This window comes from Lolium rigidum, chromosome 5, assembly GCF_022539505.1.
Source record: "Lolium rigidum isolate FL_2022 chromosome 5, APGP_CSIRO_Lrig_0.1, whole genome shotgun sequence".
NCBI classification, from domain to species: Eukaryota; Viridiplantae; Streptophyta; class Magnoliopsida; order Poales; family Poaceae; genus Lolium; species Lolium rigidum.
Window position 1 is genome coordinate 82,965,992 of NC_061512.1, and position 13,330 is coordinate 82,979,321.

The following is a 13,330-nucleotide window of genomic DNA, read 5'->3' on the forward strand; positions in this document are numbered from 1 at the left end:
ATACTCACGAACATAGCCTTCGGATGCGTCCTGGTCACCACACGGGTGGCCACAGCAATGAGCTGAGACCTCGGTGATCCGGTCGGGGCAGGTGCGGGAGCCCGGGCTGGTACACGAGCTGAGTGCCGATGCGGGAGAGCTGGCGGGCGGGTGCAATAAACGGTGCCTCTAGAGGAACCGGTGCTGATGCGGAGAGCTGTTGGGCAGGTGCAGTAAACGGTGCGGCTAGAGGAACCAGTGCTGATGCAGGAGCCTGCTGGGCAGGTGTAGTATATGGGTCCTCTACGGGAACCAATGCCGATGTAGGGGCCTCGCTGGGTAGATGCAATAAACGGTGCTGAGTACGAGGAACCGGTGCTGATGCGGGAGAGTGGGAAGCCGGTGCCGGTGCTTGGTGTGGGTGCCCTTTGTGACATCCGCTCCTGTTCCATCAGGGGATCTGCAGCTTTGATCATGTTAAACCCAGCAAGCTAGAAAAGAGGGAATGGTTTAGAACAACTGCTCAGAATGCAGTAATCAAAGGATATGAGTACAAAAAAGTTACATATTATATATTTGGAAGTGTCTCCAACTCTGTAAGCAATTATGTATATCTGCCCGTTTGAGTTTCGATCCTCGGCTCGTCGCCCTTCTTCAGACCGTAGTCAAAAGCAAACTTTCTCCAATCATGTCCATACAAATATGTGATGGCCTGCGTCTTGTAGACATACACCTCATAGACCGTGTAGGTGTTCATCAATTTGTCATTGCCATGCATAGTGAAAGACCCTTCATGCGGACACATCTGGTTAATCATTGGACGAAGTTCACAAGGTACAGTCTGCAGGTGAAAATTGATACTAATGTAAGAAGCAGGAAGACTAAAAACAAGACTTTACTATATGCCAATTCATGCTAAACCACTGAGAATACATACCTGTAACTCTGTGAAGGAGTTATTAGAAAGGTAGATAGAGCCATAGGAGGTGTTATATGCGGGGTATGTACATGGGCCCGCCATATTCCCGCAAGCTCGGCATCGGGATGGTGAAGGAAACATGGGAGGTACTACGGGTGCGTAGCGCTGAATGTAAGTGGAAGAATTAGGTTGTGTAAAGTGCATAGTTCAGAGGAATGCAAATGTTGACAAGCGAGTGCATAACACTATGTTACAAACTGAACAGTCAAAATTTAGTGTATGTTGAATATAAGCATGCTAATTTGGCGTTTCCGAATTCCAAGAAGCAGTAGACAGAGCCGGTGATAATATCATAAAGGGATTTCTATTTTCGTGCCCTCAGTTCCTTAGTTGTGCTCAGTTTTCCCCAGCTCCTTAGTTTTTCCTCAGTTTTCCCCAAGTGCTTGTTTGAAACCCGCAGAAGGCGGCTCAGACGGCAGGATTCCCGTTAAGTTGACCGCTCCGTGCTGACGTGTGGGGCCGCGTCGTGTGGGCCCGCGTCGCGTGGGGCTGGTAGAAAGGGACCGCGTGTGACAGGACGAGATAGCGTTTGGTTGCACGTGAGCAGGAGCTGGGTTTTGTCTCTCTCGGCCATTGGCATTTCCCTTTTAACAGTACCTTTTCCGCCTCCTTCTCTCTGCCTTTTTTCACCTAATTAGTATCAAATCTAGAGAAGCTTGCATTTCTGTCTTTCTTCAATTATTATTTGTGCCTTTTGGCCCTCGTTGTTTGCCCAATATGGCAGCAAATCTAGTAGGGAGCCCAATCTAGTACTCCATCTAGTCCATATGTATGTAGTTAAATCTAGAAGCAAATCTACGGGGAATGTACGATAAATTCACAAGGTCATATAGTAGAATAGGGATAGATAATATAGATAATAAGCCGCATTCAGCAGCCAAACATAGTAGGGTTCGAGGTTCTTCACAGCGAGTACAGTACCATCATACTAACAACATAACAACGAGGGATCCCTAGCTAACAACAAAGGGATCCCAACAACAAAATGGAGGAGGCAGCAGCGGCACACGTCCAGGACTCCGCCTACCCCATCTGCCTCTGCCTCCACTTGTTGCTCCCCTTGGGAGCCTTGGGCTTGAGCGGAGGCATGCGCCCGCCGGAGATCTCCACCCGCTGGATGCTGCGGGGGTGCATGCCGAGCACCAAGTGCTTGGCGCGGAAGGAGTTGGGGTTCACCGACGCGCCGACCTTGGGGTTGGTGTGGCCGATGTTCTCGGCATGCGTGAGGACGCAGTTGAAGTCAGTGCCGCCGAGCCTCCTAGTGCAGAAAGGGCACTCGTTGACACCCTTGGCGACGTCGAGGTAGGAGACGTACTCGGCCAACCTGCAGCCTCCGCAGCACCTCGGCGAGTCTTGACGTCATGGTGCTCGTCGTCGCTGCCGACGTCGCTGCCGCGACAGCTGATCCATATCAAACGGGAATTTATTAGTGAATGAGTTGCAAACGTGCATGATAACAAAGTTAGGAAAAACAGAGGCAGCCTCGGTTAGAGTGGACACGATTATATGTCTACAGGGACGGTGTAAGCGAACCAAAGCTCATGCACAACAGATTTGTACACGTAAATGGTTCGCTGAACCCTCCCCGTAAAAATTTGTGCCCACCGATTCATCATAGGCAAAGAAACAGATTTCAGATCTGAACTTGAACACATTCCAGATTATTTGCAAATTAAACGGTTGATATCTTTTGATTCGTGCATAAAATAACCGATTGAGATCCTATGATTACTTGCATAAATTAACCGATTGAGATCCCATTATTACTTGCATAAATTAACCGAACGGCCGAACCCCAAATCTTAAACGAAATCAAGGAGGGATCAAAGAAAAATGGAATAAAATCGGCGCAAATATTAGCCCAATACTCATCCATCCACAGATCCATCTACACCAGCACAAATAGGGTTCAAAAAGGAATGGGGAACAAAAAAAGGAAGCAAACCGTAGTTACCTCGTTCCATGGGTCCTCTATGGAGGTGTCGTAGCGGTTCGGGGCGGGACGTACGGCACCGGCTCGTAGGGGTCCCATCCCGGCGGGATCTGGCCGCGACCGGCGGCAGCAGCCTCCGATGCACCGGCGGAGGCGGCGGCGACGTCCGTTGAGGGGACGGCGGCGACGTCCATTGAGGGGACGGCGTCGAAGAGGGAGGCGTCGCGCTTGGAGCCGACGGCGCCGTGGACGATGGGATTGGCATTCTCCTTGTCCATCTCGCCGGCGAGAGGAGAGGGAGAGGGAGAGGGTTTTTTGCTTTGGAGAAGATGATGGGACGTGAGAGAGGCGGCGTTGCGTAGGCGAGTGAGAGTGACAGAGATAGTGGGAGGAGGCGTCTATAAAGTCAAGGGGTGGTTAATGCGACCCGCGTCCTACGCGTCCACCGCCGCACGTCCGCACGTCTTGGACTTCGCAATGCGCCACGCGTCCACGATTGCACGTCTTCGACTTCTGCACCGCGACCGGCGTGTACGCGTCAACAATTGCACGTCTTTCATTTCTGCACCGCAACACGCGTCCTCGAGTCTAACCCTGGAAATTTAGATATACTTGATGTCTACGGGAGCTTCTATTCTTGTAGACAGTGTTGGGCCTCCAAGAGCAGAGGTTTGTAGAACAGCAGCAAGTTTCCCTTAAGTGGATCACCCAAGGTTTATCGAACTCAGGGAGGAAGAGGTCAAATATATCCCTCTCATGCAACCCTGCAACCACAAAGCAAGAAGTCTCTTGTGTCCCCAACACACCTAATAGGTGCACTAGTTCGGCGAAGAGATAGTGAAATACAGGTGGTATGAATAAATAGTAGCAACGGCACCGGAAAAGTGCTTTGCCCGGGACGATAAACAAGCGATAGTAACGCAGCAGTAGTAACGCAGTAAAAACAAGTAAACAAGCAGCGATAGCGATATTTAGGAACAAGGCCTAGGGATTAGACTTTCACTAGTGGACACTCTCAACATTGATCACATAACAGAATAGATAAATGCATACTCTACACTCTCTTGTTGGATGATGAACACATTGCGTAGGATTACACGAATCCTCAATGCCGGAGTTAACAAGCTCCACAATTCAATGTTCATATTTAAATAACCTTAGAGTGCAAGAAAGATCAATACGACTAAACCAAGTACTAACATAGCATGCACACTGTCACCTTCACGCCACGTAGGAGGAATAGATCACATCAATACTATCATAGCAATAGTTAACTTCACAATCTACAAGAGATCGTGATCATAGCATACGCCAAGTACTAACACGGATGCACACACCTGTCACCATTACACCGTGCGGGAGGAATAAACTACTTTAATAACACATCACTAGAGTAGCACATAGATAAATTGTGATACAAAACACATTGCAATCATAAAGAGATATAAATAAGCACTTCACTACGCCATTCATAACAGTGAGTAAGTATTACGTGAAATATAGCCTAAGAGACCCACACGGTGCACACACTCGTCACCTTTACACACGTGGGACAAGGAGTCTCCGGAAATCACATAAGTAAAACTCACTTGACTAGCACAATGACATCTAGATTACAAGCATCATCATATGAATCTCAATCATGTAAGGCAGCTCATGAGATTATTGTATTGAAGCACATAGGAGAGAGATGAACCACATAGCTACCGGTACAGCCCCGAGCCTCGATGGAGAACTACTCCCTCCTCATGGGAGCAGCATCGGTGATGAAGATGGCGGTGGAGATGGCAGCGGTGTCGATGGAGAAGCCTTCCGGGGGCACTTCCCCGCTCTGGCAGGGTGCCGGAACAGAGACTCCTTTCCCCCAGATCTTGGCTTCGCGATGGCGGCGGCTCTGGAAGGTTTTCCGTATCGTGGTTCTTCGCATCAGGGTTTTCTCGACGGAGGCTTTAAATAGGCGAAGAGGCGGCGCAGGAGGGCTGAAGGGGCGACGACACTATAGGGCGGCGCGGCCAGGGCCCGGGCCGCGCCGGCCTATGGTCCGGGGGCCCGGTGCCCCCCTCCGGTCCTTCTCGTGTGTTCGGATGCTTCCGGTGAAAATAGGAACCCGGGTCTTGATTTCGTCCGATTCAGAGAATATTTCGTTACTAGGATTTCTGAAACAAAAACAGCGAGAAAACAGAACCGGCTCTTCGGCATCTTGTTAATAGGTTAGTTCCGGAAAATGCACGAATATGACATAAAGTGTGCATAAAACATGTAGGTATCATCAATAATATGGCATAGAACATAAGAAATTATCGATACGTCGGAGACGTATCAAGCATCCCCAAGCTTAGTTCTGCTCGTCCCGAGCGAGTAAAACGATAACAAAGATAATTTCTGAAGTGACATGCCATCATAACCTTGATCATACTATTTGTAAACATATGTAGTGGATGCAGCAATCAAAACAATGGTAATGACATGAGTAAACAAGTGAATCATAAAGCAAAGACTTTTCATGAATAGTACTTCAAGACAAGCATCAATAAGTCTTGCATAAGGGTTAACTCATAAAGCAATAAATCAAAGTAAAGGTATTGAAGCAACACAAAGGAAGATTAAGTTTCAGCGGTTGCTTTAAACTTGTAACATGTATATCTCATGGATAATTGTCAACATAGAGTAATATAACAAGTACAATATGCAAGTATGTAGGAATCAATGCACAGTTCACACAAGTGTTTGCTTCTTGAGGTGGAGAGAGATAGGTGAACTGACTCAACATAAAAGTAAAAGAATGGTCCTTCAAAGAGGAAAGCATCGATTGCTATATTTTTGCTAGAGCTTTTATTTTGAAAACATGAAACAATTTTGTCAACGGTAGTAATAAAGCATATGAGTTATGAAAATTATATCTTACAAGTTGCAAGTCTCATGCATAGTATACTAATAGTGCCCGCACCTTGTCCTAATTAGCTTGGACTACCGGATCTTTGCAATGCACATGTTTTAACCAAGTGTCACAATGGGGTACCTCCATGCCGCCTGTACAAAGGTCTAAGGAGAAAGCTCGCATTTTGGATTTCTCGCTTTTGATTATTCTCAACTTAGACATCCATACCGGGACAACATGGACAACAGATAGTGGACTCCTCTTTAATGCATAAGCATGTGGCAACAATTATTATTCTCATATGAGATTGAGGATATATGTCCAAAACTGAAACTTCCACCATGGATCATGGCTTTAGTTAGCGGCCCAATGTTCTTCTCTAACAATATGCATGCTCCAACCATGAAGGTGGTAGATCTCTCTTACTTCAGACAAGACGGACATGCATAGCAACTCACATGATATTCAACAAAGAATAGTTGATGGCGTCCCCGAAGCATGGTTATCGCACAACAAGCAACTTAATAAGAGATAAAGTGCATAAGTACATATTCAATACCACAATAGTTTTTAAGCTATTTGTCCCATGAGCTATATATTGCAAAGGTGAATGATGGAATTTTAAAGGTAGCACTCAAGCAATTTACTTTGGAATGGCGGATAAATACCATGTAGTAGGTAGGTATGGTGGACACAAATGGCATAGTGGTTGGCTCAAGTATTTTGGATGCATGAGAAGTATTCCCTCTCGATACAAGGTTTAGGCTAGCAAGGTTATTTGAAACAAACACAAGGATGAACGGTGCAGCAAAACTCACATAAAAGACATATTGTAAACATTATAACACTCTACACTGTCTTCCTTGTTGTTCAAAACTCAATACTAGATGTTATCTAGACTCTAGAGAAACCAAATATGCAAACCAAATTAGCAAGCTCTAAGTGTTTCTTCATTAATGGGTGCAAAGTATATGATGCAAGAGCTTAAACATGAGCACAACAATTGCCAAGTATCACATTATCCAAGACATTATAGCAATTTACTACATGTATCATTTTCCAATTCCAACCATATAACAATTTAACGAAGAAGAAACTTCGCCATGAATACTATGAGTAGAGCCTAAGGACATATTTGTCCATATGCTACAGTGGAGCGTGTCTCTCTCCCATAAAGTGAATGCTAGGATCCATTTTATTCAAACAAAACAAAAAAAACAAAAACAAACCGACGCTCCAAGCAAAGTGCATAAGATGTGACGGAATAAAAATATAGTTTCGGGGGAGGAACCCGATAATGCTTGTCGATGGAGAAGGGGATGCCTTGGGCATCCCCAAGCTTAGACGCTTGAGTCTTCTTATAATATGCAGGGGTGAACCACCGGGGCATCCCCAAGCTTAGAGCTTTCACTCTTCTTGATCATAGTATATCATCCTCCTCTCTTGACCCTTGAAAACTTCCTCCACACCAAACTCGAAACAACTCATTATAGGGTTAGTGCATAATAAAAATTCACATGTTCAGAGGTGACACAATAATTCTTAACACTTCTGGACATTGCATAAAGCTACTGGACATTAATGGATCAAAGAAATTCATCCAAGATAGCAAAAGAGGCAATGCGAAATAAAAGGCAGAATCTGTCAAAACAGAATAGTCCGTAAAGATGGATTTTATTAGGCCACCAGACTTGCTCAAATGAAAATTCTCAAATTGAATGAAAGTTGCGTACATATCTGAGGATCACGCACGTAAATTGGCTTAATTTTCTGAGCTACCTACAGGGAGGTAGACCCAGATTCGTGACAGCAAAGAAATCTGGAACTGCGCAGTAATCCAAATCTAGTATCAACCTTTCTATCAACGACTTTACTTGGCACAACAAAACACAAAACTAAGATAAGGAGAGGTTGCTACAGTAGTAAACAACTTCCAAGACACAAATATAAAACAAAGTACTGTAGCAAAATAACACATGGGTTATCTCCCAAGAAGTTCTTTCTTTATAGCCATTAAGATGGGCTCAGGCAGTTTTAATGATGCACTCGCAAGAAATAGTATTTGAAGCAAAAGAGAGCATCAAGAGGAAAATTCAAAACAAATTTAAGTCTAACATGCTTCCTATGCATAGGAATCTTGTAAATAAACAAGTTCATGAAGAGCAAAGTAACAAGCATAGGAAGATAAAACAAGTGTAGCTTCAAAAATTTCAGCACATAGAGAGGTGTTTTAGTAACATGAAAATTTCTACAACCACATTTTCCTCTCTCATAATAACTTTCAGTAGCATCATGAGCAAACTCAACAATATAACTATCACATAAAGCATTCTTATCATGAGTCTCATGCATAAAATTATTACTCTCCACATAGGCATAATCAATTTTATTAGTTGTAGTGGGAGCAAATTCAACAAAGTAGCTATCATTATTATTCTCATCAAGTGTAGGAGGCATAGTATAATCACAACAAAATTTACTCTCCATAGTAGGTTGTACCAAAAGACCACTATTATAATCATCATAAATAGGAGGCAAAGTATCATCAAATAAAATTTTCTCCTCAATGCTTGGGGGACTAAAAAGATCATGAAAACCAGCTTCCCCAAGCTTAGAACTTTCCATATCATTAGCAACAATGGTGTTCAAAGAGTTCATACTAATATTACTACCAGCATGCAAATAAGATTCCATAGGTTTTTTAATTTTCGCATCAAACCATCCATGTCTTAAATCAGGAAATAGAATAAGAAGCTCATTGTTGTCCATTATGCCAAACTAGTGTAAACAAGAAACAAAAAGATGCAATTGCAGGATCTAAAGGAAATAGCTTCGAGCACAAACACAATGGTGCCGGAAAAGCATCGTTACACTGGAACCGGAGTATGAGTGCCTTTTTACCTTTCCTCCCCGGCAACGGCGCCGTGAAAAGTGCTTGATGTCTACGGGAGCTTCTATTCTTGTAGACAGTGTTGAGCCTCCAAGAGCGAGAGGTTTGTAGAACAGCAGCAAGTTTCCCTTAAGTGGATCACCCAAGGTTTATCGAACTCGGGGAGGAAGAGGTCAAAGATATCCCTCTCATGCAACCCTGCAACCACAAAGCAAGAAGTCTCTTGTGTCCCCAACACACCTAATAGGTGCACTAGTTCGGCGAAGAGATAGTGAAATACAGGTGGTATGAATAAATAGTAGCAACGGCACCAGAAAAGTGCTTTGCCCAGGACAGTAAACAAGCAGTAGTAACGCAGCAGTAGTAACGCAGTAAAACAGTAAACAAGCAGCGATAGCAGTATTTAGGAACAAGGCCTAGGGATTAGACTTTCACTAGTGGACACTCTCAACATTGATCACATAACATAATAGATAAATGCATACTCTACACTCTCTTGTTGGATGATGAACACATTGCGTAGGATTACACGAATCCTCAATGCCGGAGTTAACAAGCTCCACAATTCAATGTTCATATTTAAATAACCTTAGAGTGCAAGAAAGATCAATACGACTAAACCAAGTACTAACATAGCATGCACACTGTCACCTTCACGCCACGTAGGTGGAATAGATCACATCAATACTATCATAGCAATAGTTAACTTCACAATCTACAAGAGATCGTGATCATAGCATACGCCAAGTACTAACACGGATGCACACACTGTCACCATTACACCGTGCAGGAGGAATAAACTACTTTAATAACACATCACTAGAGTAGCACATAGATAAATTGTGATACAAAACACATTGCAATCATAAAGAGATATAAATAAGCACTTCACTATGCCATTCATAACAGTGAGTAAGTATTCTGTGAAATATAGCCTAAGAGACCCACACGGTGCACACACCGTCACCTTTACACACGTGGGACAAGGAGTCTCCGGAGATCACATAAGTAAAACTCACTTGACTAGCACAATGACATCTAGATTACAAGCATCATCATATGAATCTCAATCATGTAAGGCAGCTCATGAGATTATTGTATTGAAGCACATAGGAGAGAGATGAACCACATAGCTACCGGTACAGCCCCGAGCCTCGATGGAGAACTACTCCCTCCTCATGGGAGCAGCAGCGGTGATGAAGATGGCGGTGGAGATGGCAGCGGTGTCGATGGAGAAGCCTTCCGGGGCACTTCCCCGCTCCGGCAGGGTGCCGGAACAGAGACTCCTGTCCCCGGATCTTGGCTTCGCGATGGCGGCGGCTGCGGAAGGTTTTCCGTATCGTGGTTCTTCGCATCGGGGTTTTCTCGACGGAGGCTTTAAATAGGCGAAGAGGCGGCGCAGAGGGCTGAAGGGGCGACGACACTATAGGGCGGCGCGGCCGGGGCCTCGGGCCGCGCCGGCCTATGGTCCGGGGGCCCGAGTGCCCCCTCCGGTCCTTCTCGTGTGTTCTGGATGCTTCCGGTGAAAATAGGAACCCGGGTCTTGATTTCGTCCGATTCCGAGAATATTTCATTACTAGGATTTCGAAACCAAAAACAGCAGAAAACGAGAACTGGCTCTTCGGCATCTTGTTAATAGGTTAGTTCCAGAAAATGCACGAATATGACATAAAGTGTGCATAAAACATGTAGGTATCATCAATAATATGGCATAGAACATAAGAAATTATCGATACGTCGGAGACGTATCAATACTCAGGTATAACCTCGAGCATTATACTAGCATTTTTTGTGTGCTCAGTTTTCCCCTTGAGTGCTAATACTGGCTAGTGCAATATGCTCAGTTTTACCCTCAAGTAGTTGGTCAACAGACAGTCAACAAATGGGATTAACTAGTTAAATGAGTCATTTAATGTGCAAAAATTCCGAAAAATAGTGGCACATACTCATGGAGTCTTTACCACAAATTGCCAGTTCTCAAAACATAGATAAGTCATAGATAAATCAAGTTTTACCACAAATTGCCACTTCTCAAAGGCCTTCTCAAATCACCTAGTAGCTATTAAGGTGCATGGTTTTCCACAATAAGCCCTTCCCAAAACAGACTTTCCCCAAAACATACTTTGTCTAAATGAGGCCACAATTCTCACACTCATGTATATTTGTATTGCAAATAGTTTGAGATAGGCCAAGATGGGTTTTATTGTACAAAACACGCATTTTCCATTTTTTAAATCTCATATTTGAATCCCTTAGTCTCGTTTTTTACATAGGTGCCCTTGGTTTCTTGATACTACTCAGTTTTGCCCTCTCCCTCCACAAATTCTCTCACACGTGCAACATTGCCCTGATTGGTCTAGCCCATGTCACGCGGATCGTGCCCGCCGACCGTTGATCGTATGATCTAACGGGCAGGATAACCCTGATACGTCTCCGACGTATCGATAATTTCTTATGTTCTATGCCAAATTATTGATGATACCTACATGTTTTATGCACACTTTATGTCATATTCGTGCATTTTCTGGAACTAACCTATTAACAAGATGCCGAAGTGCCGGTTCTCGTTTTCTCGCTGTTTTTGGTTTCAGAAATCCTAGTAACGAAATATTCTCGGAATTGGACGAAACGAAGACCCAGGGCCCTATTTTTCCACGGAGCTTCCAGAAGACCGAAGAACACACGAAGTGGGGCCACGAGGTGGCCAAACTATAGGGCTGCGCGGCCCAAGCCCTGGCCGCGCCGACCTATAGCGTGGGCCCCTCGTTAGCCCCCCGACTCTGCCCTTCCGCCTACTTAAAGCCTCCGTCGCGAAACCCCTGATGCGAAAAACCACGATACGGAAAACCTTACCGAGACGCCGTCGCCGCCGATCCCATCTCGGGGGATTCTCGGAGATCTCCTCCGGCACCTCGCCGGAGAGGGGATTCATCTCCCGGAGGACTCTACACCGCCATGGTCGCCTCCGGAGTGATGAGTGAGTAGTTCACCCCTGGACTATGGGTCCATAGCAGTAGCTAGATGGTTGTCTTCTCCTCATTGTGCTTCATTGTTGGATCTTGTGAGCTGCCTAACATGATCAAGATCATCTATCCGTAATACTCTATGTTGTGTTTGTCGGGATCCGATGGATAGAGAATACCATGTCATGTTAATTATCAAGTTATTATACATGTGTTGTTTATGATCTTGCATGCTCTCCGTTTCTAGTAGAGGCTCCGGCCAAGTTTTTACTTTTAACTCCAAGAGGGAGTACTTATGCTCGATAGTGGGTTCATGCCCGCATTGACACCTGGGGAGTGACGAAACCCCTAAGGTTGTGTTGTCTTGTTGCCACTAGGGATAAAACATTGGCGCTATGTCCGAGGATGTAGTTGTTGATTACATTACGCACCATACTTAATGCAATTGTCTCGTTGTTAGCAACTTAATACTGGAGGGGGTTTGGATGATAACTTCGAAGGTGGACTTTTTAGGCATAGATGCGGTTGGATGGCGGTCTATGTACTTTGTCGTAATGCCCAATTAAATCTCACTATACTTATCATGTCATGTATGTGCATTGTTATGCCCTCTCTATTTGTCAATTGCCCGACCGTAATTTGTTCACCCAACATGCTTTTATCTTATGGGAGAGACACCTCTAGTGAACTCGTGGACCCCGGTCCATTCTTTTATACTCGAAATACAAATCTGCTGCAATACTTGTTTTACTATTTTCTCTCGCAAACAATCATCTTCCACACAATACGGTTAATCCTTTGTTACAGCAAGCCGGTGAGATTGACAACCTCACTCGTTTCGTTGGGGCAAAGTACTTTGGTTGTGTTGTGCGAGTTCCACGTTGGCGCCGGAATCTCCGGTGTTGCGCCGCACTACATCCCGCCGCCATCAACCTTCAACGTGCTTCTTGGCTCCTCCTGGTTCGATAAACCTTGGTTTCTTTCCGAGGGAAAACTTGCTGCTGTGCGCATCATACCTTCCTCTTGGGGTTGCCCAACGAACGTGTGAAATACACGCCATCAAGCTCTTTTTCCGGCGCGCGTTGCTGGGGAGATCAAGACACGCTGCAAGGGGAGTCTCCACTTCTCAATATCTTTACTTTGTTTTTGTCTTGCTTTATTTTATTTACTACTTTGTTTGCTGCACTTATATCAAAACACAAAAAAATTAGTTGCTAGCTTTACTTTATTTGCTATCTTGTTTGCTATATCAAAAAAAAACACAAAAAAATTAGTTTACTTGCATTTACTTTATCTAGTTTGCTTTATTTACTATTGCTAAAATGGCCAACCCTGAAAATACTAAGTTGTGTGACTTCACTAGCACAAATAATAATGATTTCTTATGCACACCTATTGCTCCACTCTGCTACTACAGGCAGAATTCTTTGAAATTAAACCTGCTTTACTTAATCTTGTTATGCGAGAGCAATTTTCTGGTGTTAGTTCCGATGATGCTGCTGCCCATCTCAATAATTTTGTTGAACTATGTGAAATGCAAAAGTATAAAGATGTAGATGGTGACATTATAAAATTAAAATTGTTCCCTTTCTCATTAAGAGGAAGAGCTAAAGATTGGTTGCTATCTCTGCCTAAGAATAGTATTGATTCATGGACTAAATGCAAGGATGCTTTTATTGGTAGATATTATCCCCCTGCTAAAATTATA